This window comes from Odontesthes bonariensis, chromosome 11 (assembly GCF_027942865.1).
Source record: "Odontesthes bonariensis isolate fOdoBon6 chromosome 11, fOdoBon6.hap1, whole genome shotgun sequence".
Classification (NCBI taxonomy): Eukaryota; Metazoa; Chordata; class Actinopteri; order Atheriniformes; family Atherinopsidae; genus Odontesthes; species Odontesthes bonariensis.
This window is the reverse complement of record NC_134516.1, coordinates 31,564,850-31,581,318: the sequence shown is the minus strand read 5'-3', so window position 1 is coordinate 31,581,318 and position 16,469 is coordinate 31,564,850. Positions and strand designations below refer to the sequence as shown.

General features: G+C 48.7%; 30 non-coding genes across 30 annotated transcripts; 15 read left to right on the top strand and 15 right to left on the bottom strand.

The window, feature by feature from the left end:
* The first annotated feature begins 345 nt into the window (after positions 1-345).
* LOC142392114 (5S ribosomal RNA) lies at positions 346-464 on the top strand. Its single transcript, XR_012770783.1, has one exon. It is a non-coding gene; the product is annotated as a 5S ribosomal RNA (ribosomal RNA).
* Positions 465-762: 298 nt separating this feature from the next.
* LOC142392122 (5S ribosomal RNA) lies at positions 763-881 on the bottom strand. Its single transcript, XR_012770791.1, has one exon. It is a non-coding gene; the product is annotated as a 5S ribosomal RNA (ribosomal RNA).
* Positions 882-1,235: 354 nt separating this feature from the next.
* Positions 1,236-1,354, top strand: LOC142392022 (5S ribosomal RNA). Its single transcript, XR_012770694.1, has one exon. It is a non-coding gene; the product is annotated as a 5S ribosomal RNA (ribosomal RNA).
* A 298-nt stretch (positions 1,355-1,652) lies between these two features.
* On the bottom strand, positions 1,653-1,771 carry LOC142392338 (5S ribosomal RNA). The gene has a single exon (XR_012770996.1). It is a non-coding gene; the product is annotated as a 5S ribosomal RNA (ribosomal RNA).
* A 354-nt stretch (positions 1,772-2,125) lies between these two features.
* Positions 2,126-2,244, top strand: LOC142392610 (5S ribosomal RNA). The gene has a single exon (XR_012771253.1). It is a non-coding gene; the product is annotated as a 5S ribosomal RNA (ribosomal RNA).
* A 298-nt stretch (positions 2,245-2,542) lies between these two features.
* Positions 2,543-2,661, bottom strand: LOC142392337 (5S ribosomal RNA). Its single transcript, XR_012770995.1, has one exon. It is a non-coding gene; the product is annotated as a 5S ribosomal RNA (ribosomal RNA).
* Positions 2,662-3,015: 354 nt separating this feature from the next.
* Positions 3,016-3,134, top strand: LOC142392609 (5S ribosomal RNA). Its single transcript, XR_012771252.1, has one exon. It is a non-coding gene; the product is annotated as a 5S ribosomal RNA (ribosomal RNA).
* A 298-nt stretch (positions 3,135-3,432) lies between these two features.
* Positions 3,433-3,551, bottom strand: LOC142392336 (5S ribosomal RNA). Its single transcript, XR_012770994.1, has one exon. It is a non-coding gene; the product is annotated as a 5S ribosomal RNA (ribosomal RNA).
* A 354-nt stretch (positions 3,552-3,905) lies between these two features.
* LOC142392019 (5S ribosomal RNA) lies at positions 3,906-4,024 on the top strand. The gene has a single exon (XR_012770692.1). It is a non-coding gene; the product is annotated as a 5S ribosomal RNA (ribosomal RNA).
* Positions 4,025-4,322: 298 nt separating this feature from the next.
* Positions 4,323-4,441, bottom strand: LOC142392402 (5S ribosomal RNA). Its single transcript, XR_012771056.1, has one exon. It is a non-coding gene; the product is annotated as a 5S ribosomal RNA (ribosomal RNA).
* A 354-nt stretch (positions 4,442-4,795) lies between these two features.
* Positions 4,796-4,914, top strand: LOC142392018 (5S ribosomal RNA). The gene has a single exon (XR_012770691.1). It is a non-coding gene; the product is annotated as a 5S ribosomal RNA (ribosomal RNA).
* A 298-nt stretch (positions 4,915-5,212) lies between these two features.
* LOC142392334 (5S ribosomal RNA) lies at positions 5,213-5,331 on the bottom strand. Its single transcript, XR_012770992.1, has one exon. It is a non-coding gene; the product is annotated as a 5S ribosomal RNA (ribosomal RNA).
* A 354-nt stretch (positions 5,332-5,685) lies between these two features.
* Positions 5,686-5,804, top strand: LOC142392608 (5S ribosomal RNA). The gene has a single exon (XR_012771251.1). It is a non-coding gene; the product is annotated as a 5S ribosomal RNA (ribosomal RNA).
* Positions 5,805-6,102: 298 nt separating this feature from the next.
* Positions 6,103-6,221, bottom strand: LOC142392333 (5S ribosomal RNA). The gene has a single exon (XR_012770991.1). It is a non-coding gene; the product is annotated as a 5S ribosomal RNA (ribosomal RNA).
* A 354-nt stretch (positions 6,222-6,575) lies between these two features.
* Positions 6,576-6,694, top strand: LOC142392017 (5S ribosomal RNA). The gene has a single exon (XR_012770690.1). It is a non-coding gene; the product is annotated as a 5S ribosomal RNA (ribosomal RNA).
* Positions 6,695-6,992: 298 nt separating this feature from the next.
* On the bottom strand, positions 6,993-7,111 carry LOC142392401 (5S ribosomal RNA). The gene has a single exon (XR_012771055.1). It is a non-coding gene; the product is annotated as a 5S ribosomal RNA (ribosomal RNA).
* Positions 7,112-7,465: 354 nt separating this feature from the next.
* LOC142392607 (5S ribosomal RNA) lies at positions 7,466-7,584 on the top strand. The gene has a single exon (XR_012771250.1). It is a non-coding gene; the product is annotated as a 5S ribosomal RNA (ribosomal RNA).
* A 298-nt stretch (positions 7,585-7,882) lies between these two features.
* On the bottom strand, positions 7,883-8,001 carry LOC142392332 (5S ribosomal RNA). The gene has a single exon (XR_012770990.1). It is a non-coding gene; the product is annotated as a 5S ribosomal RNA (ribosomal RNA).
* A 354-nt stretch (positions 8,002-8,355) lies between these two features.
* LOC142392016 (5S ribosomal RNA) lies at positions 8,356-8,474 on the top strand. Its single transcript, XR_012770689.1, has one exon. It is a non-coding gene; the product is annotated as a 5S ribosomal RNA (ribosomal RNA).
* A 298-nt stretch (positions 8,475-8,772) lies between these two features.
* On the bottom strand, positions 8,773-8,891 carry LOC142392400 (5S ribosomal RNA). The gene has a single exon (XR_012771054.1). It is a non-coding gene; the product is annotated as a 5S ribosomal RNA (ribosomal RNA).
* Positions 8,892-9,245: 354 nt separating this feature from the next.
* Positions 9,246-9,364, top strand: LOC142392015 (5S ribosomal RNA). Its single transcript, XR_012770688.1, has one exon. It is a non-coding gene; the product is annotated as a 5S ribosomal RNA (ribosomal RNA).
* A 298-nt stretch (positions 9,365-9,662) lies between these two features.
* On the bottom strand, positions 9,663-9,781 carry LOC142392331 (5S ribosomal RNA). Its single transcript, XR_012770989.1, has one exon. It is a non-coding gene; the product is annotated as a 5S ribosomal RNA (ribosomal RNA).
* A 354-nt stretch (positions 9,782-10,135) lies between these two features.
* LOC142392606 (5S ribosomal RNA) lies at positions 10,136-10,254 on the top strand. The gene has a single exon (XR_012771249.1). It is a non-coding gene; the product is annotated as a 5S ribosomal RNA (ribosomal RNA).
* A 298-nt stretch (positions 10,255-10,552) lies between these two features.
* On the bottom strand, positions 10,553-10,671 carry LOC142392329 (5S ribosomal RNA). The gene has a single exon (XR_012770988.1). It is a non-coding gene; the product is annotated as a 5S ribosomal RNA (ribosomal RNA).
* Positions 10,672-11,025: 354 nt separating this feature from the next.
* On the top strand, positions 11,026-11,144 carry LOC142392014 (5S ribosomal RNA). Its single transcript, XR_012770687.1, has one exon. It is a non-coding gene; the product is annotated as a 5S ribosomal RNA (ribosomal RNA).
* Positions 11,145-11,442: 298 nt separating this feature from the next.
* On the bottom strand, positions 11,443-11,561 carry LOC142392399 (5S ribosomal RNA). The gene has a single exon (XR_012771053.1). It is a non-coding gene; the product is annotated as a 5S ribosomal RNA (ribosomal RNA).
* A 354-nt stretch (positions 11,562-11,915) lies between these two features.
* Positions 11,916-12,034, top strand: LOC142392604 (5S ribosomal RNA). The gene has a single exon (XR_012771247.1). It is a non-coding gene; the product is annotated as a 5S ribosomal RNA (ribosomal RNA).
* Positions 12,035-12,332: 298 nt separating this feature from the next.
* Positions 12,333-12,451, bottom strand: LOC142392328 (5S ribosomal RNA). Its single transcript, XR_012770987.1, has one exon. It is a non-coding gene; the product is annotated as a 5S ribosomal RNA (ribosomal RNA).
* A 354-nt stretch (positions 12,452-12,805) lies between these two features.
* LOC142392112 (5S ribosomal RNA) lies at positions 12,806-12,924 on the top strand. The gene has a single exon (XR_012770781.1). It is a non-coding gene; the product is annotated as a 5S ribosomal RNA (ribosomal RNA).
* Positions 12,925-13,222: 298 nt separating this feature from the next.
* LOC142392121 (5S ribosomal RNA) lies at positions 13,223-13,341 on the bottom strand. The gene has a single exon (XR_012770790.1). It is a non-coding gene; the product is annotated as a 5S ribosomal RNA (ribosomal RNA).
* Positions 13,342-16,469: the final 3,128 nt, after the last annotated feature.

The following is a 16,469-nucleotide window of genomic DNA, read 5'->3' as shown; positions in this document are numbered from 1 at the left end:
AATCCCAAACCAGCTTTTTATAGATTCTGAAACAGAATCTGTTATTGTATTCCGACTTCTAAAATAGAACTATACCGTTTAGAGAAGACGCAGTTTATGAGCATGTCGTGGGATTGAGCTTCCCTGGTTTCTCTATATGACAACGGACACAAAACTACACACAGGGAACAGAGGAGCTTGACAGACAGTTATCTGAGAGTCCCATTTTCAGCTGCAGAGAACAATCACATCAGGGAAGTCAACGAGCAGGCTCAACAGCAGCCTCTCAAGCCAGCTCTCTGGTAAAAATAGGGGAAACGTATGGTTCCAGCACCTATATAACATATATTTGTCACAGGGACTGTGGCTTACGGCCACACCGCCCTGAACACGCCCGATCTCGTCTGATCTCGGAAGCCAAGCAGGGTCGGGCCTGGTTAGTACTTGGATGGGAGACCGCTTGGGAATACCAGGTGCTGTAAGCTTTTTTCTCTTCTCTCTGCGGCCTGCATGTAACATCTGACCATCACCGTGTGCCACACAGACACCAGGAAGTTAACCAGCTTGGGCTGCTGCTGATTGGTTGGCAGACACCTCTGTTTCTGTTTGGCTCTCAGTCTCCATGTTGCTGATCCTGGATCTGCTGAGATGTCCCAGGCCATTGTTGGCTTTGATCCTCATACATTTAACTTTGTCCTGAGAAAGGACAAGTTCCAAAAAGTCAAACAGGGACTACTTTTGCATTTGACGTAGCCAAACTGCATGCGCCTGGAGAAGCCAAAAGGCTTACAGCACCTGGTATTCCCAGGCGGTCTCCCATCCAAGTACTAACCAGGCCCAACTCTGCTTGGCTTCTGAGATCTGATGAGATCAGGCGTGTTCAGGGTGGTGTGGCCGTAAGCCAGCAATGGAATCCCAAACCAGCTTTTTATAGATTCTGAAACAGAATCTGTTATTGTATTCCGACTTCTAAAATAGAACTATACCGTTTAGAGAAGACGCAGTTTATGAGCATGTCGTGGGATTGAGCTTCCCTGGTTGCTCTATATGACAACGGACACAAAACTACACACAGGGAACAGAGGAGCTTGACAGACAGTTATCTGAGAGTCCCATTTTCAGCTGCAGAGAACAATCACATCAGGGAAGTCAACGTGCAGGCTCAACAGCAGCCTCTCAAGCCAGCTCTCTGGTAAAAATAGGGGAAACGTATGGTTCCAGCACCTATATAACATATATTTGTCACAGGGACTGTGGCTTACGGCCACACCGCCCTGAACACGCCCGATCTCGTCCGATCTCGGAAGCCAAGCAGGGTCGGGCCTGGTTAGTACTTGGATGGGAGACCGCTTGGGAATACCAGGTGCTGTAAGCTTTTTTCTCTTCTCTCTGCGGCCTGCATGTAACATCTGACCATCACCGTGTGCCACACAGACACCAGGAAGTTAACCAGCTTGGGCTGCTGCTGATTGGTTGGCAGACACCTCTGTTTCTGTTTGGCTCTCAGTCTCCATGTTGCTGATCCTGGATCTGCTGAGATGTCCCAGGCCATTGTTGGCTTTGATCCTCATACATTTAACTTTGTCCTGAGAAAGGACAAGTTCCAAAAAGTCAAACAGGGACTACTTTTGCATTTGACGTAGCCAAACTGCATGCGCCTGGAGAAGCCAAAAGGCTTACAGCACCTGGTATTCCCAGGCGGTCTCCCATCCAAGTACTAACCAGGCCCGACTCTGCTTGGCTTCTGAGATCTGATGAGATCAGGCGTGTTCAGGGTGGTGTGGCCGTAAGCCAGCAATGGAATCCCAAACCAGCTTTTTATAGATTCTGAAACAGAATCTGTTATTGTATTCCGACTTCTAAAATAGAACTATACCGTTTAGAGAAGACGCAGTTTATGAGCATGTCGTGGGATTGAGCTTCCCTGGTTTCTCTATATGACAACGGACACAAAACTACACACAGGGAACAGAGGAGCTTGACAGACAGTTATCTGAGAGTCCCATTTTCAGCTGCAGAGAACAATCACATCAGGGAAGTCAACGTGCAGGCTCAACAGCAGCCTCTCAAGCCAGCTCTCTGGTAAAAATAGGGGAAACGTATGGTTCCAGCACCTATATAACATATATTTGTCACAGGGACTGTGGCTTACGGCCACACCGCCCTGAACACGCCCGATCTCGTCCGATCTCGGAAGCCAAGCAGGGTCGGGCCTGGTTAGTACTTGGATGGGAGACTGCTTGGGAATACCAGGTGCTGTAAGCTTTTTTCTCTTCTCTCTGCGGCCTGCATGTAACATCTGACCATCACCGTGTGCCACACAGACACCAGGAAGTTAACCAGCTTGGGCTGCTGCTGATTGGTTGGCAGACACCTCTGTTTCTGTTTGGCTCTCAGTCTCCATGTTGCTGATCCTGGATCTGCTGAGATGTCCCAGGCCATTGTTGGCTTTGATCCTCATACATTTAACTTTGTCCTGAGAAAGGACAAGTTCCAAAAAGTCAAACAGGGACTACTTTTGCATTTGACGTAGCCAAACTGCATGCGCCTGGAGAAGCCAAAAGGCTTACAGCACCTGGTATTCCCAGGCGGTCTCCCATCCAAGTACTAACCAGGCCCGACTCTGCTTGGCTTCTGAGATCTGATGAGATCAGGCGTGTTCAGGGTGGTGTGGCCGTAAGCCAGCAATGGAATCCCAAACCAGCTTTTTATAGATTCTGAAACAGAATCTGTTATTGTATTCCGACTTCTAAAATAGAACTATACCGTTTAGAGAAGACGCAGTTTATGAGCATGTCGTGGGATTGAGCTTCCCTGGTTTCTCTATATGACAACGGACACAAAACTACACACAGGGAACAGAGGAGCTTGACAGACAGTTATCTGAGAGTCCCATTTTCAGCTGCAGAGAACAATCACATCAGGGAAGTCAACGTGCAGGCTCAACAGCAGCCTCTCAAGCCAGCTCTCTGGTAAAAATAGGGGAAACGTATGGTTCCAGCACCTATATAACATATATTTGTCACAGGGACTGTGGCTTACGGCCACACCGCCCTGAACACGCCCGATCTCGTCCGATCTCGGAAGCCAAGCAGGGTCGGGCCTGGTTAGTACTTGGATGGGAGACTGCTTGGGAATACCAGGTGCTGTAAGCTTTTTTCTCTTCTCTCTGCGGCCTGCATGTAACATCTGACCATCACCGTGTGCCACACAGACACCAGGAAGTTAACCAGCTTGGGCTGCTGCTGATTGGTTGGCAGACACCTCTGTTTCTGTTTGGCTCTCAGTCTCCATGTTGCTGATCCTGGATCTGCTGAGATGTCCCAGGCCATTGTTGGCTTTGATCCTCATACATTTAACTTTGTCCTGAGAAAGGACAAGTTCCAAAAAGTCAAACAGGGACTACTTTTGCATTTGACGTAGCCAAACTGCATGCGCCTGGAGAAGCCAAAAGGCTTACAGCACCTGGTATTCCCAGGCGGTCTCCCATCCAAGTACTAACCAGGCCCGACTCTGCTTGGCTTCTGAGATCTGATGAGATCAGGCGTGTTCAGGGTGGTGTGGCCGTAAGCCAGCAATGGAATCCCAAACCAGCTTTTTATAGATTCTGAAACAGAATCTGTTATTGTATTCCGACTTCTAAAATAGAACTATACCGTTTAGAGAAGACGCAGTTTATGAGCATGTCGTGGGATTGAGCTTCCCTGGTTTCTCTATATGACAACGGACACAAAACTACACACAGGGAACAGAGGAGCTTGACAGACAGTTATCTGAGAGTCCCATTTTCAGCTGCAGAGAACAATCACATCAGGGAAGTCAACGTGCAGGCTCAACAGCAGCCTCTCAAGCCAGCTCTCTGGTAAAAATAGGGGAAACGTATGGTTCCAGCACCTATATAACATATATTTGTCACAGGGACTGTGGCTTACGGCCACACCGCCCTGAACACGCCCGATCTCGTCCGATCTCGGAAGCCAAGCAGGGTCGGGCCTGGTTAGTACTTGGATGGGAGACCGCTTGGGAATACCAGGTGCTGTAAGCTTTTTTCTCTTCTCTCTGCGGCCTGCATGTAACATCTGACCATCACCGTGTGCCACACAGACACCAGGAAGTTAACCAGCTTGGGCTGCTGCTGATTGGTTGGCAGACACCTCTGTTTCTGTTTGGCTCTCAGTCTCCATGTTGCTGATCCTGGATCTGCTGAGATGTCCCAGGCCATTGTTGGCTTTGATCCTCATACATTTAACTTTGTCCTCAGAAAGGACAAGTTCCAAAAAGTCAAACAGGGACTACTTTTGCATTTGACGTAGCCAAACTGCATGCGCCTGGAGAAGCCAAAAGGCTTACAGCACCTGGTATTCCCAGGCGGTCCCCCATCCAAGTACTAACCAGGCCCGACTCTGCTTGGCTTCTGAGATCTGATGAGATCAGGCGTGTTCAGGGTGGTGTGGCCGTAAGCCAGCAATGGAATCCCAAACCAGCTTTTTATAGATTCTGAAACAGAATCTGTTATTGTATTCCGACTTCTAAAATAGAACTATACCGTTTAGAGAAGACGCAGTTTATGAGCATGTCGTGGGATTGAGCTTCCCTGGTTTCTCTATATGACAACGGACACAAAACTACACACAGGGAACAGAGGAGCTTGACAGACAGTTATCTGAGAGTCCCATTTTCAGCTGCAGAGAACAATCACATCAGGGAAGTCAACGTGCAGGCTCAACAGCAGCCTCTCAAGCCAGCTCTCTGGTAAAAATAGGGGAAACGTATGGTTCCAGCACCTATATAACATATATTTGTCACAGGGACTGTGGCTTACGGCCACACCGCCCTGAACACGCCCGATCTCGTCCGATCTCGGAAGCCAAGCAGGGTCGGGCCTGGTTAGTACTTGGATGGGAGACCGCTTGGGAATACCAGGTGCTGTAAGCTTTTTTCTCTTCTCTCTGCGGCCTGCATGTAACATCTGACCATCACCGTGTGCCACACAGACACCAGGAAGTTAACCAGCTTGGGCTGCTGCTGATTGGTTGGCAGACACCTCTGTTTCTGTTTGGCTCTCAGTCTCCATGTTGCTGATCCTGGATCTGCTGAGATGTCCCAGGCCATTGTTGGCTTTGATCCTCATACATTTAACTTTGTCCTGAGAAAGGACAAGTTCCAAAAAGTCAAACAGGGACTACTTTTGCATTTGACGTAGCCAAACTGCATGCGCCTGGAGAAGCCAAAAGGCTTACAGCACCTGGTATTCCCAGGCGGTCTCCCATCCAAGTACTAACCAGGCCCGACTCTGCTTGGCTTCTGAGATCTGATGAGATCAGGCGTGTTCAGGGTGGTGTGGCCGTAAGCCAGCAATGGAATCCCAAACCAGCTTTTTATAGATTCTGAAACAGAATCTGTTATTGTATTCCGACTTCTAAAATAGAACTATACCGTTTAGAGAAGACGCAGTTTATGAGCATGTCGTGGGATTGAGCTTCCCTGGTTTCTCTATATGACAACGGACACAAAACTACACACAGGGAACAGAGGAGCTTGACAGACAGTTATCTGAGAGTCCCATTTTCAGCTGCAGAGAACAATCACATCAGGGAAGTCAACGTGCAGGCTCAACAGCAGCCTCTCAAGCCAGCTCTCTGGTAAAAATAGGGGAAACGTATGGTTCCAGCACCTATATAACATATATTTGTCACAGGGACTGTGGCTTACGGCCACACCGCCCTGAACACGCCCGATCTCGTCCGATCTCGGAAGCCAAGCAGGGTCGGGCCTGGTTAGTACTTGGATGGGAGACTGCTTGGGAATACCAGGTGCTGTAAGCTTTTTTCTCTTCTCTCTGCGGCCTGCATGTAACATCTGACCATCACCGTGTGCCACACAGACACCAGGAAGTTAACCAGCTTGGGCTGCTGCTGATTGGTTGGCAGACACCTCTGTTTCTGTTTGGCTCTCAGTCTCCATGTTGCTGATCCTGGATCTGCTGAGATGTCCCAGGCCATTGTTGGCTTTGATCCTCATACATTTAACTTTGTCCTGAGAAAGGACAAGTTCCAAAAAGTCAAACAGGGACTACTTTTGCATTTGACGTAGCCAAACTGCATGCGCCTGGAGAAGCCAAAAGGCTTACAGCACCTGGTATTCCCAGGCGGTCTCCCATCCAAGTACTAACCAGGCCCGACTCTGCTTGGCTTCTGAGATCTGATGAGATCAGGCGTGTTCAGGGTGGTGTGGCCGTAAGCCAGCAATGGAATCCCAAACCAGCTTTTTATAGATTCTGAAACAGAATCTGTTATTGTATTCCGACTTCTAAAATAGAACTATACCGTTTAGAGAAGACGCAGTTTATGAGCATGTCGTGGGATTGAGCTTCCCTGGTTTCTCTATATGACAACGGACACAAAACTACACACAGGGAACAGAGGAGCTTGACAGACAGTTATCTGAGAGTCCCATTTTCAGCTGCAGAGAACAATCACATCAGGGAAGTCAACGTGCAGGCTCAACAGCAGCCTCTCAAGCCAGCTCTCTGGTAAAAATAGGGGAAACGTATGGTTCCAGCACCTATATAACATATATTTGTCACAGGGACTGTGGCTTACGGCCACACCGCCCTGAACACGCCCGATCTCGTCCGATCTCGGAAGCCAAGCAGGGTCGGGCCTGGTTAGTACTTGGATGGGAGACCGCTTGGGAATACCAGGTGCTGTAAGCTTTTTTCTCTTCTCTCTGCGGCCTGCATGTAACATCTGACCATCACCGTGTGCCACACAGACACCAGGAAGTTAACCAGCTTGGGCTGCTGCTGATTGGTTGGCAGACACCTCTGTTTCTGTTTGGCTCTCAGTCTCCATGTTGCTGATCCTGGATCTGCTGAGATGTCCCAGGCCATTGTTGGCTTTGATCCTCATACATTTAACTTTGTCCTCAGAAAGGACAAGTTCCAAAAAGTCAAACAGGGACTACTTTTGCATTTGACGTAGCCAAACTGCATGCGCCTGGAGAAGCCAAAAGGCTTACAGCACCTGGTATTCCCAGGCGGTCCCCCATCCAAGTACTAACCAGGCCCGACTCTGCTTGGCTTCTGAGATCTGATGAGATCAGGCGTGTTCAGGGTGGTGTGGCCGTAAGCCAGCAATGGAATCCCAAACCAGCTTTTTATAGATTCTGAAACAGAATCTGTTATTGTATTCCGACTTCTAAAATAGAACTATACCGTTTAGAGAAGACGCAGTTTATGAGCATGTCGTGGAATTGAGCTTCCCTGGTTTCTCTATATGACAACGGACACAAAACTACACACAGGGAACAGAGGAGCTTGACAGACAGTTATCTGAGAGTCCCATTTTCAGCTGCAGAGAACAATCACATCAGGGAAGTCAACGTGCAGGCTCAACAGCAGCCTCTCAAGCCAGCTCTCTGGTAAAAATAGGGGAAACGTATGGTTCCAGCACCTATATAACATATATTTGTCACAGGGACTGTGGCTTACGGCCACACCGCCCTGAACACGCCCGATCTCGTCCGATCTCGGAAGCCAAGCAGGGTCGGGCCTGGTTAGTACTTGGATGGGAGACTGCTTGGGAATACCAGGTGCTGTAAGCTTTTTTCTCTTCTCTCTGCGGCCTGCATGTAACATCTGACCATCACCGTGTGCCACACAGACACCAGGAAGTTAACCAGCTTGGGCTGCTGCTGATTGGTTGGCAGACACCTCTGTTTCTGTTTGGCTCTCAGTCTCCATGTTGCTGATCCTGGATCTGCTGAGATGTCCCAGGCCATTGTTGGCTTTGATCCTCATACATTTAACTTTGTCCTGAGAAAGGACAAGTTCCAAAAAGTCAAACAGGGACTACTTTTGCATTTGACGTAGCCAAACTGCATGCGCCTGGAGAAGCCAAAAGGCTTACAGCACCTGGTATTCCCAGGCGGTCTCCCATCCAAGTACTAACCAGGCCCGACTCTGCTTGGCTTCTGAGATCTGATGAGATCAGGCGTGTTCAGGGTGGTGTGGCCGTAAGCCAGCAATGGAATCCCAAACCAGCTTTTTATAGATTCTGAAACAGAATCTGTTATTGTATTCCGACTTCTAAAATAGAACTATACCGTTTAGAGAAGACGCAGTTTATGAGCATGTCGTGGGATTGAGCTTCCCTGGTTTCTCTATATGACAACGGACACAAAACTACACACAGGGAACAGAGGAGCTTGACAGACAGTTATCTGAGAGTCCCATTTTCAGCTGCAGAGAACAATCACATCAGGGAAGTCAACGTGCAGGCTCAACAGCAGCCTCTCAAGCCAGCTCTCTGGTAAAAATAGGGGAAACGTATGGTTCCAGCACCTATATAACATATATTTGTCACAGGGACTGTGGCTTACGGCCACACCGCCCTGAACACGCCCGATCTCGTCCGATCTCGGAAGCCAAGCAGGGTCGGGCCTGGTTAGTACTTGGATGGGAGACCGCTTGGGAATACCAGGTGCTGTAAGCTTTTTTCTCTTCTCTCTGCGGCCTGCATGTAACATCTGACCATCACCGTGTGCCACACAGACACCAGGAAGTTAACCAGCTTGGGCTGCTGCTGATTGGTTGGCAGACACCTCTGTTTCTGTTTGGCTCTCAGTCTCCATGTTGCTGATCCTGGATCTGCTGAGATGTCCCAGGCCATTGTTGGCTTTGATCCTCATACATTTAACTTTGTCCTCAGAAAGGACAAGTTCCAAAAAGTCAAACAGGGACTACTTTTGCATTTGACGTAGCCAAACTGCATGCGCCTGGAGAAGCCAAAAGGCTTACAGCACCTGGTATTCCCAGGCGGTCCCCCATCCAAGTACTAACCAGGCCCGACTCTGCTTGGCTTCTGAGATCTGATGAGATCAGGCGTGTTCAGGGTGGTGTGGCCGTAAGCCAGCAATGGAATCCCAAACCAGCTTTTTATAGATTCTGAAACAGAATCTGTTATTGTATTCCGACTTCTAAAATAGAACTATACCGTTTAGAGAAGACGCAGTTTATGAGCATGTCGTGGGATTGAGCTTCCCTGGTTTCTCTATATGACAACGGACACAAAACTACACACAGGGAACAGAGGAGCTTGACAGACAGTTATCTGAGAGTCCCATTTTCAGCTGCAGAGAACAATCACATCAGGGAAGTCAACGTGCAGGCTCAACAGCAGCCTCTCAAGCCAGCTCTCTGGTAAAAATAGGGGAAACGTATGGTTCCAGCACCTATATAACATATATTTGTCACAGGGACTGTGGCTTACGGCCACACCGCCCTGAACACGCCCGATCTCGTCCGATCTCGGAAGCCAAGCAGGGTCGGGCCTGGTTAGTACTTGGATGGGAGACCGCTTGGGAATACCAGGTGCTGTAAGCTTTTTTCTCTTCTCTCTGCGGCCTGCATGTAACATCTGACCATCACCGTGTGCCACACAGACACCAGGAAGTTAACCAGCTTGGGCTGCTGCTGATTGGTTGGCAGACACCTCTGTTTCTGTTTGGCTCTCAGTCTCCATGTTGCTGATCCTGGATCTGCTGAGATGTCCCAGGCCATTGTTGGCTTTGATCCTCATACATTTAACTTTGTCCTGAGAAAGGACAAGTTCCAAAAAGTCAAACAGGGACTACTTTTGCATTTGACGTAGCCAAACTGCATGCGCCTGGAGAAGCCAAAAGGCTTACAGCACCTGGTATTCCCAGGCGGTCTCCCATCCAAGTACTAACCAGGCCCGACTCTGCTTGGCTTCTGAGATCTGATGAGATCAGGCGTGTTCAGGGTGGTGTGGCCGTAAGCCAGCAATGGAATCCCAAACCAGCTTTTTATAGATTCTGAAACAGAATCTGTTATTGTATTCCGACTTCTAAAATAGAACTATACCGTTTAGAGAAGACGCAGTTTATGAGCATGTCGTGGGATTGAGCTTCCCTGGTTTCTCTATATGACAACGGACACAAAACTACACACAGGGAACAGAGGAGCTTGACAGACAGTTATCTGAGAGTCCCATTTTCAGCTGCAGAGAACAATCACATCAGGGAAGTCAACGTGCAGGCTCAACAGCAGCCTCTCAAGCCAGCTCTCTGGTAAAAATAGGGGAAACGTATGGTTCCAGCACCTATATAACATATATTTGTCACAGGGACTGTGGCTTACGGCCACACCGCCCTGAACACGCCCGATCTCGTCCGATCTCGGAAGCCAAGCAGGGTCGGGCCTGGTTAGTACTTGGATGGGAGACTGCTTGGGAATACCAGGTGCTGTAAGCTTTTTTCTCTTCTCTCTGCGGCCTGCATGTAACATCTGACCATCACCGTGTGCCACACAGACACCAGGAAGTTAACCAGCTTGGGCTGCTGCTGATTGGTTGGCAGACACCTCTGTTTCTGTTTGGCTCTCAGTCTCCATGTTGCTGATCCTGGATCTGCTGAGATGTCCCAGGCCATTGTTGGCTTTGATCCTCATACATTTAACTTTGTCCTGAGAAAGGACAAGTTCCAAAAAGTCAAACAGGGACTACTTTTGCATTTGACGTAGCCAAACTGCATGCGCCTGGAGAAGCCAAAAGGCTTACAGCACCTGGTATTCCCAGGCGGTCTCCCATCCAAGTACTAACCAGGCCCGACTCTGCTTGGCTTCTGAGATCTGATGAGATCAGGCGTGTTCAGGGTGGTGTGGCCGTAAGCCAGCAATGGAATCCCAAACCAGCTTTTTATAGATTCTGAAACAGAATCTGTTATTGTATTCCGACTTCTAAAATAGAACTATACCGTTTAGAGAAGACGCAGTTTATGAGCATGTCGTGGGATTGAGCTTCCCTGGTTTCTCTATATGACAACGGACACAAAACTACACACAGGGAACAGAGGAGCTTGACAGACAGTTATCTGAGAGTCCCATTTTCAGCTGCAGAGAACAATCACATCAGGGAAGTCAACGTGCAGGCTCAACAGCAGCCTCTCAAGCCAGCTCTCTGGTAAAAATAGGGGAAACGTATGGTTCCAGCACCTATATAACATATATTTGTCACAGGGACTGTGGCTTACGGCCACACCGCCCTGAACACGCCCGATCTCGTCCGATCTCGGAAGCCAAGCAGGGTCGGGCCTGGTTAGTACTTGGATGGGAGACCGCTTGGGAATACCAGGTGCTGTAAGCTTTTTTCTCTTCTCTCTGCGGCCTGCATGTAACATCTGACCATCACCGTGTGCCACACAGACACCAGGAAGTTAACCAGCTTGGGCTGCTGCTGATTGGTTGGCAGACACCTCTGTTTCTGTTTGGCTCTCAGTCTCCATGTTGCTGATCCTGGATCTGCTGAGATGTCCCAGGCCATTGTTGGCTTTGATCCTCATACATTTAACTTTGTCCTCAGAAAGGACAAGTTCCAAAAAGTCAAACAGGGACTACTTTTGCATTTGACGTAGCCAAACTGCATGCGCCTGGAGAAGCCAAAAGGCTTACAGCACCTGGTATTCCCAGGCGGTCCCCCATCCAAGTACTAACCAGGCCCGACTCTGCTTGGCTTCTGAGATCTGATGAGATCAGGCGTGTTCAGGGTGGTGTGGCCGTAAGCCAGCAATGGAATCCCAAACCAGCTTTTTATAGATTCTGAAACAGAATCTGTTATTGTATTCCGACTTCTAAAATAGAACTATACCGTTTAGAGAAGACGCAGTTTATGAGCATGTCGTGGGATTGAGCTTCCCTGGTTTCTCTATATGACAACGGACACAAAACTACACACAGGGAACAGAGGAGCTTGACAGACAGTTATCTGAGAGTCCCATTTTCAGCTGCAGAGAACAATCACATCAGGGAAGTCAACGTGCAGGCTCAACAGCAGCCTCTCAAGCCAGCTCTCTGGTAAAAATAGGGGAAACGTATGGTTCCAGCACCTATATAACATATATTTGTCACAGGGACTGTGGCTTACGGCCACACCGCCCTGAACACGCCCGATCTCGTCCGATCTCGGAAGCCAAGCAGGGTCGGGCCTGGTTAGTACTTGGATGGGAGACTGCTTGGGAATACCAGGTGCTGTAAGCTTTTTTCTCTTCTCTCTGCGGCCTGCATGTAACATCTGACCATCACCGTGTGCCACACAGACACCAGGAAGTTAACCAGCTTGGGCTGCTGCTGATTGGTTGGCAGACACCTCTGTTTCTGTTTGGCTCTCAGTCTCCATGTTGCTGATCCTGGATCTGCTGAGATGTCCCAGGCCATTGTTGGCTTTGATCCTCATACATTTAACTTTGTCCTGAGAAAGGACAAGTTCCAAAAAGTCAAACAGGGACTACTTTTGCATTTGACGTAGCCAAACTGCATGCGCCTGGAGAAGCCAAAAGGCTTACAGCACCTGGTATTCCCAGGCGGTCTCCCATCCAAGTACTAACCAGGCCCGACTCTGCTTGGCTTCTGAGATCTGATGAGATCAGGCGTGTTCAGGGTGGTGTGGCCGTAAGCCAGCAATGGAATCCCAAACCAGCTTTTTATAGATTCTGAAACAGAATCTGTTATTGTATTCCGACTTCTAAAATAGAACTATACCGTTTAGAGAAGACGCAGTTTATGAGCATGTCGTGGGATTGAGCTTCCCTGGTTTCTCTATATGACAACGGACACAAAACTACACACAGGGAACAGAGGAGCTTGACAGACAGTTATCTGAGAGTCCCATTTTCAGCTGCAGAGAACAATCACATCAGGGAAGTCAACGAGCAGGCTCAACAGCAGCCTCTCAAGCCAGCTCTCTGGTAAAAATAGGGGAAACGTATGGTTCCAGCACCTATATAACATATATTTGTCACAGGGACTGTGGCTTACGGCCACACCGCCCTGAACACGCCCGATCTCGTCTGATCTCGGAAGCCAAGCAGGGTCGGGCCTGGTTAGTACTTGGATGGGAGACCGCTTGGGAATACCAGGTGCTGTAAGCTTTTTTCTCTTCTCTCTGCGGCCTGCATGTAACATCTGACCATCACCGTGTGCCACACAGACACCAGGAAGTTAACCAGCTTGGGCTGCTGCTGATTGGTTGGCAGACACCTCTGTTTCTGTTTGGCTCTCAGTCTCCATGTTGCTGATCCTGGATCTGCTGAGATGTCCCAGGCCATTGTTGGCTTTGATCCTCATACATTTAACTTTGTCCTGAGAAAGGACAAGTTCCAAAAAGTCAAACAGGGACTACTTTTGCATTTGACGTAGCCAAACTGCATGCGCCTGGAGAAGCCAAAAGGCTTACAGCACCTGGTATTCCCAGGCGGTCTCCCATCCAAGTACTAACCAGGCCCAACTCTGCTTGGCTTCTGAGATCTGATGAGATCAGGCGTGTTCAGGGTGGTGTGGCCGTAAGCCAGCAATGGAATCCCAAACCAGCTTTTTATAGATTCTGAAACAGAATCTGTTATTGTATTCCGACTTCTAAAATAGAACTATACCGTTTAGAGAAGACGCAGTTTATGAGCATGTCGTGGGATTGAGCTTCCCTGGTTGCTCTATATGACAACGGACACAAAACTACACACAGGGAACAGAGGAGCTTGACAGACAGTTATCTGAGAGTCCCATTTTCAGCTGCAGAGAACAATCACATCAGGGAAGTCAACGTGCAGGCTCAACAGCAGCCTCTCAAGCCAGCTCTCTGGTAAAAATAGGGGAAACGTATGGTTCCAGCACCTATATAACATATATTTGTCACAGGGACTGTGGCTTACGGCCACACCCCCATGATCACTTGTGACAGTCGGTGCCCTGCAGCAATTTGTTTGAGAGAGAGCGCGTGCGTTTGAAAGAGTGAGTGAAAGTGTTTGGTGAGTGTTTTGACTGATCGTGTGTGAGTAAGATTTGTTTGTATAGTTGTGTGTTTTGTTTTATTCCCCCAGCAGCTTCGCTGTTCGGGGGAACGTCCTTTTTTCGTGTGTTTTTGTAACCGGACGGATACCATGGCAAACGAAACAATGGAACGGAAAATGACAACGATACTGAACAATGGAGAACGGCTGACGGATGACAGGCGAGTGAATGATGGTGTGAAAGACAGCGAGATTAGGAGAGTAAATGAAGGTATGAATAAAGGAGGAAATGAAAATGGAGGAGAGAAAGTGAGAAAGAATGGAGAAGTGAATGCAGATACTTGGAAGGGAGAAAGTAGAAGTTTGAATGAAGAGAATATGAAGAATGACAGAGAAAGTGTGAAAGACGGTGGCTTCAGAAAGGAGCTGACCGTGATTGTGGAGCTGGCAGGGCCAGACAAAGTGACACTAATGGAGTTGCTTAGAGGCATAAAGGAAAGCTGCGGAATAGTTCTTGCCTGCAGATTGAAGGCAAAGAGCACATTTGAGATCACCATGCAGGACGGGAAAGGCAAGGCGCGCCTCATGGACGGCTTTCTATTAAAGGGAGTGCGGGTAATGGCAAAGGAAGTCAGGAGCAATGAACTAGTTGTATCCTTCCTCAACTTGCCCCCGTACATCACGGACGAGGAAATATGCGAAAAATTAGCAACTTGGGGGGTGAAGGCAACTTCACCGATTAAAAGGAGGAAATGGCCTGGAACAGACGTGGCTGACGGCACGCGCTTTTGCAAGGTGCAATTTAACGACAAAGTGCAATCGCTGCCGTATTCGACCAAGTTTGAAACCCTGGAGGGGGGAGAATACTTTCGTGTAATTCACGACAGACAAGTAAAAGTGTGCCGGCTTTGCATTCAGCCGGGACACATTCTACGAGAATGTCCTGAATTTAAGTGCCATAAATGCGCAAAACAGGGGCATTACGCACGAGAGTGCAATGATGGGAGAGGAAAAGTGCAGCAAAATGGAGAACAGGAGGAGCAGAACGGAGGTGGAGGAGCGAGTCAGGAGATTGCTGGTGGAGAGGAGGAGCAGAACGGAGGTGGAGCAGAGAGCCTGGAAATCGTTGAAGGAGAGGAGGTGCAGAGCGGAGGTGGAGCAGAGAGCCTGGAGCTTGTTGGTGGAGAGGAGGTGCAGAGCGGAGGTGGAGCAGAGAGCCTGGAGCTCGCTGGTGGAGAGGAGGAGCAGAGCGGAGGTGGAGCAGAGAGCCTGGAGCTCATTGACGGAGAGGTGGAGCAGATGGAGGAGGGAGGCGAGCGAGACGGAGAGGAGGAGGACCTGACGGTGGTGGAGGAGACACCAACGCAGATGAGAGGGGAGAAGGAGAGAGATGGCCACAACGGCAGCGAGCAAGGAGAGGACAGAGGAGAGGAGAGGAGAGCCATGGTGGAGAGAAGAAGACGGCAGACGAGTGGAGCAAGCAGAGGACTGAGGAGGCAGCGGGGAGGGGGGGTAGGGGGGTCAAGGGAGGACTTGCGGGCAGGGCAGGAATGTGAATGGGCAATGGGAGAAGTAACAGACAGCAGTGAGGATAACATGGAGGAGGTGATTGCAACCAGAAAAAGGCCTTTGGGGAAAAGAGAAGTGAAAAGGATTGGGAAGGTGAAAAAGAGTTTAAAATGAAGAGAAAGATAATTGTGTATATAATACTGTTTATGTTAAAAATCACATCGTTTAATGTAAATGGGCTGCGTGACAACAACAGAAGGCAACAAGCCTGGCAGGTGTGTGACGGGGATATCATGTGTGTGCAAGAGACACATTGGGATGAGGAGTGCATGAGTGAAGTAAAGAAGGAATGGATGGGAGAAATGTATGTGAATAATAGTGGAGCAAAGTCCAGAGGGGTGGCTATTTTAGTGAAGAGGGGAGTAGTCGGCAATATAAAGAAGTGTGTGGATGATGAGGAGGGGCGAGTGATAGGGATCACGTTTGATTATGTGGGGAAAGAATACAGACTAATAAATGTGTATGCACCTAATGAAGAGAAGGAGAGAAAGGTCTTTTTTGAGGGAATAGGAGGAATGTGTGGGGAGAACTGCATGGTGGTGGGAGACTTTAACGTATGGTGTGGGAGACTGGATGCATCTGCGAGTGTGTGCTTTAAGAGCGACTCTACAAGAGGTGTGCTGAAAGAGGTCATGAGAGTGAACGGATTGATAGATATATGGAGGGAGAGGAATCCAGAGAAGAGGGAGTTCACAAGGAGGCAAGTGGTGAGAGGGGTGTTAAAGCAGAGCCGGATAGATTTAGTGCTCGGTACGAGGGACATAGAGAATAAGATAGGTAAGATAGAATATAGGGTAACTGCACTGAGCGACCACATGATAGTAGGGTTTAGTTTAGGACAAGGTATAGAGAGGAGGGGGGGGGGAGTGTGGTGTTTGAATGGTGAGTTGCTGAAAGAAAGAAAGTATAAGGAGAAAGTGAGAGACTGTATTGCAAGGAGAATAAATGAAAACATGTATGAGGATGACATTGGGAGGTGGTGGGAAAGCTTTAAAGAGGAGATAAAGGATCTGAGCATAGCTTATAGTAGAAACAGGAGCAGGAAAGAGAAGGAAAGAGAACAGAGGTTAAAGCGAGAATTAGACAGAGAAGCAGAGAGAGCAGATAGGGAAGCAGGATAT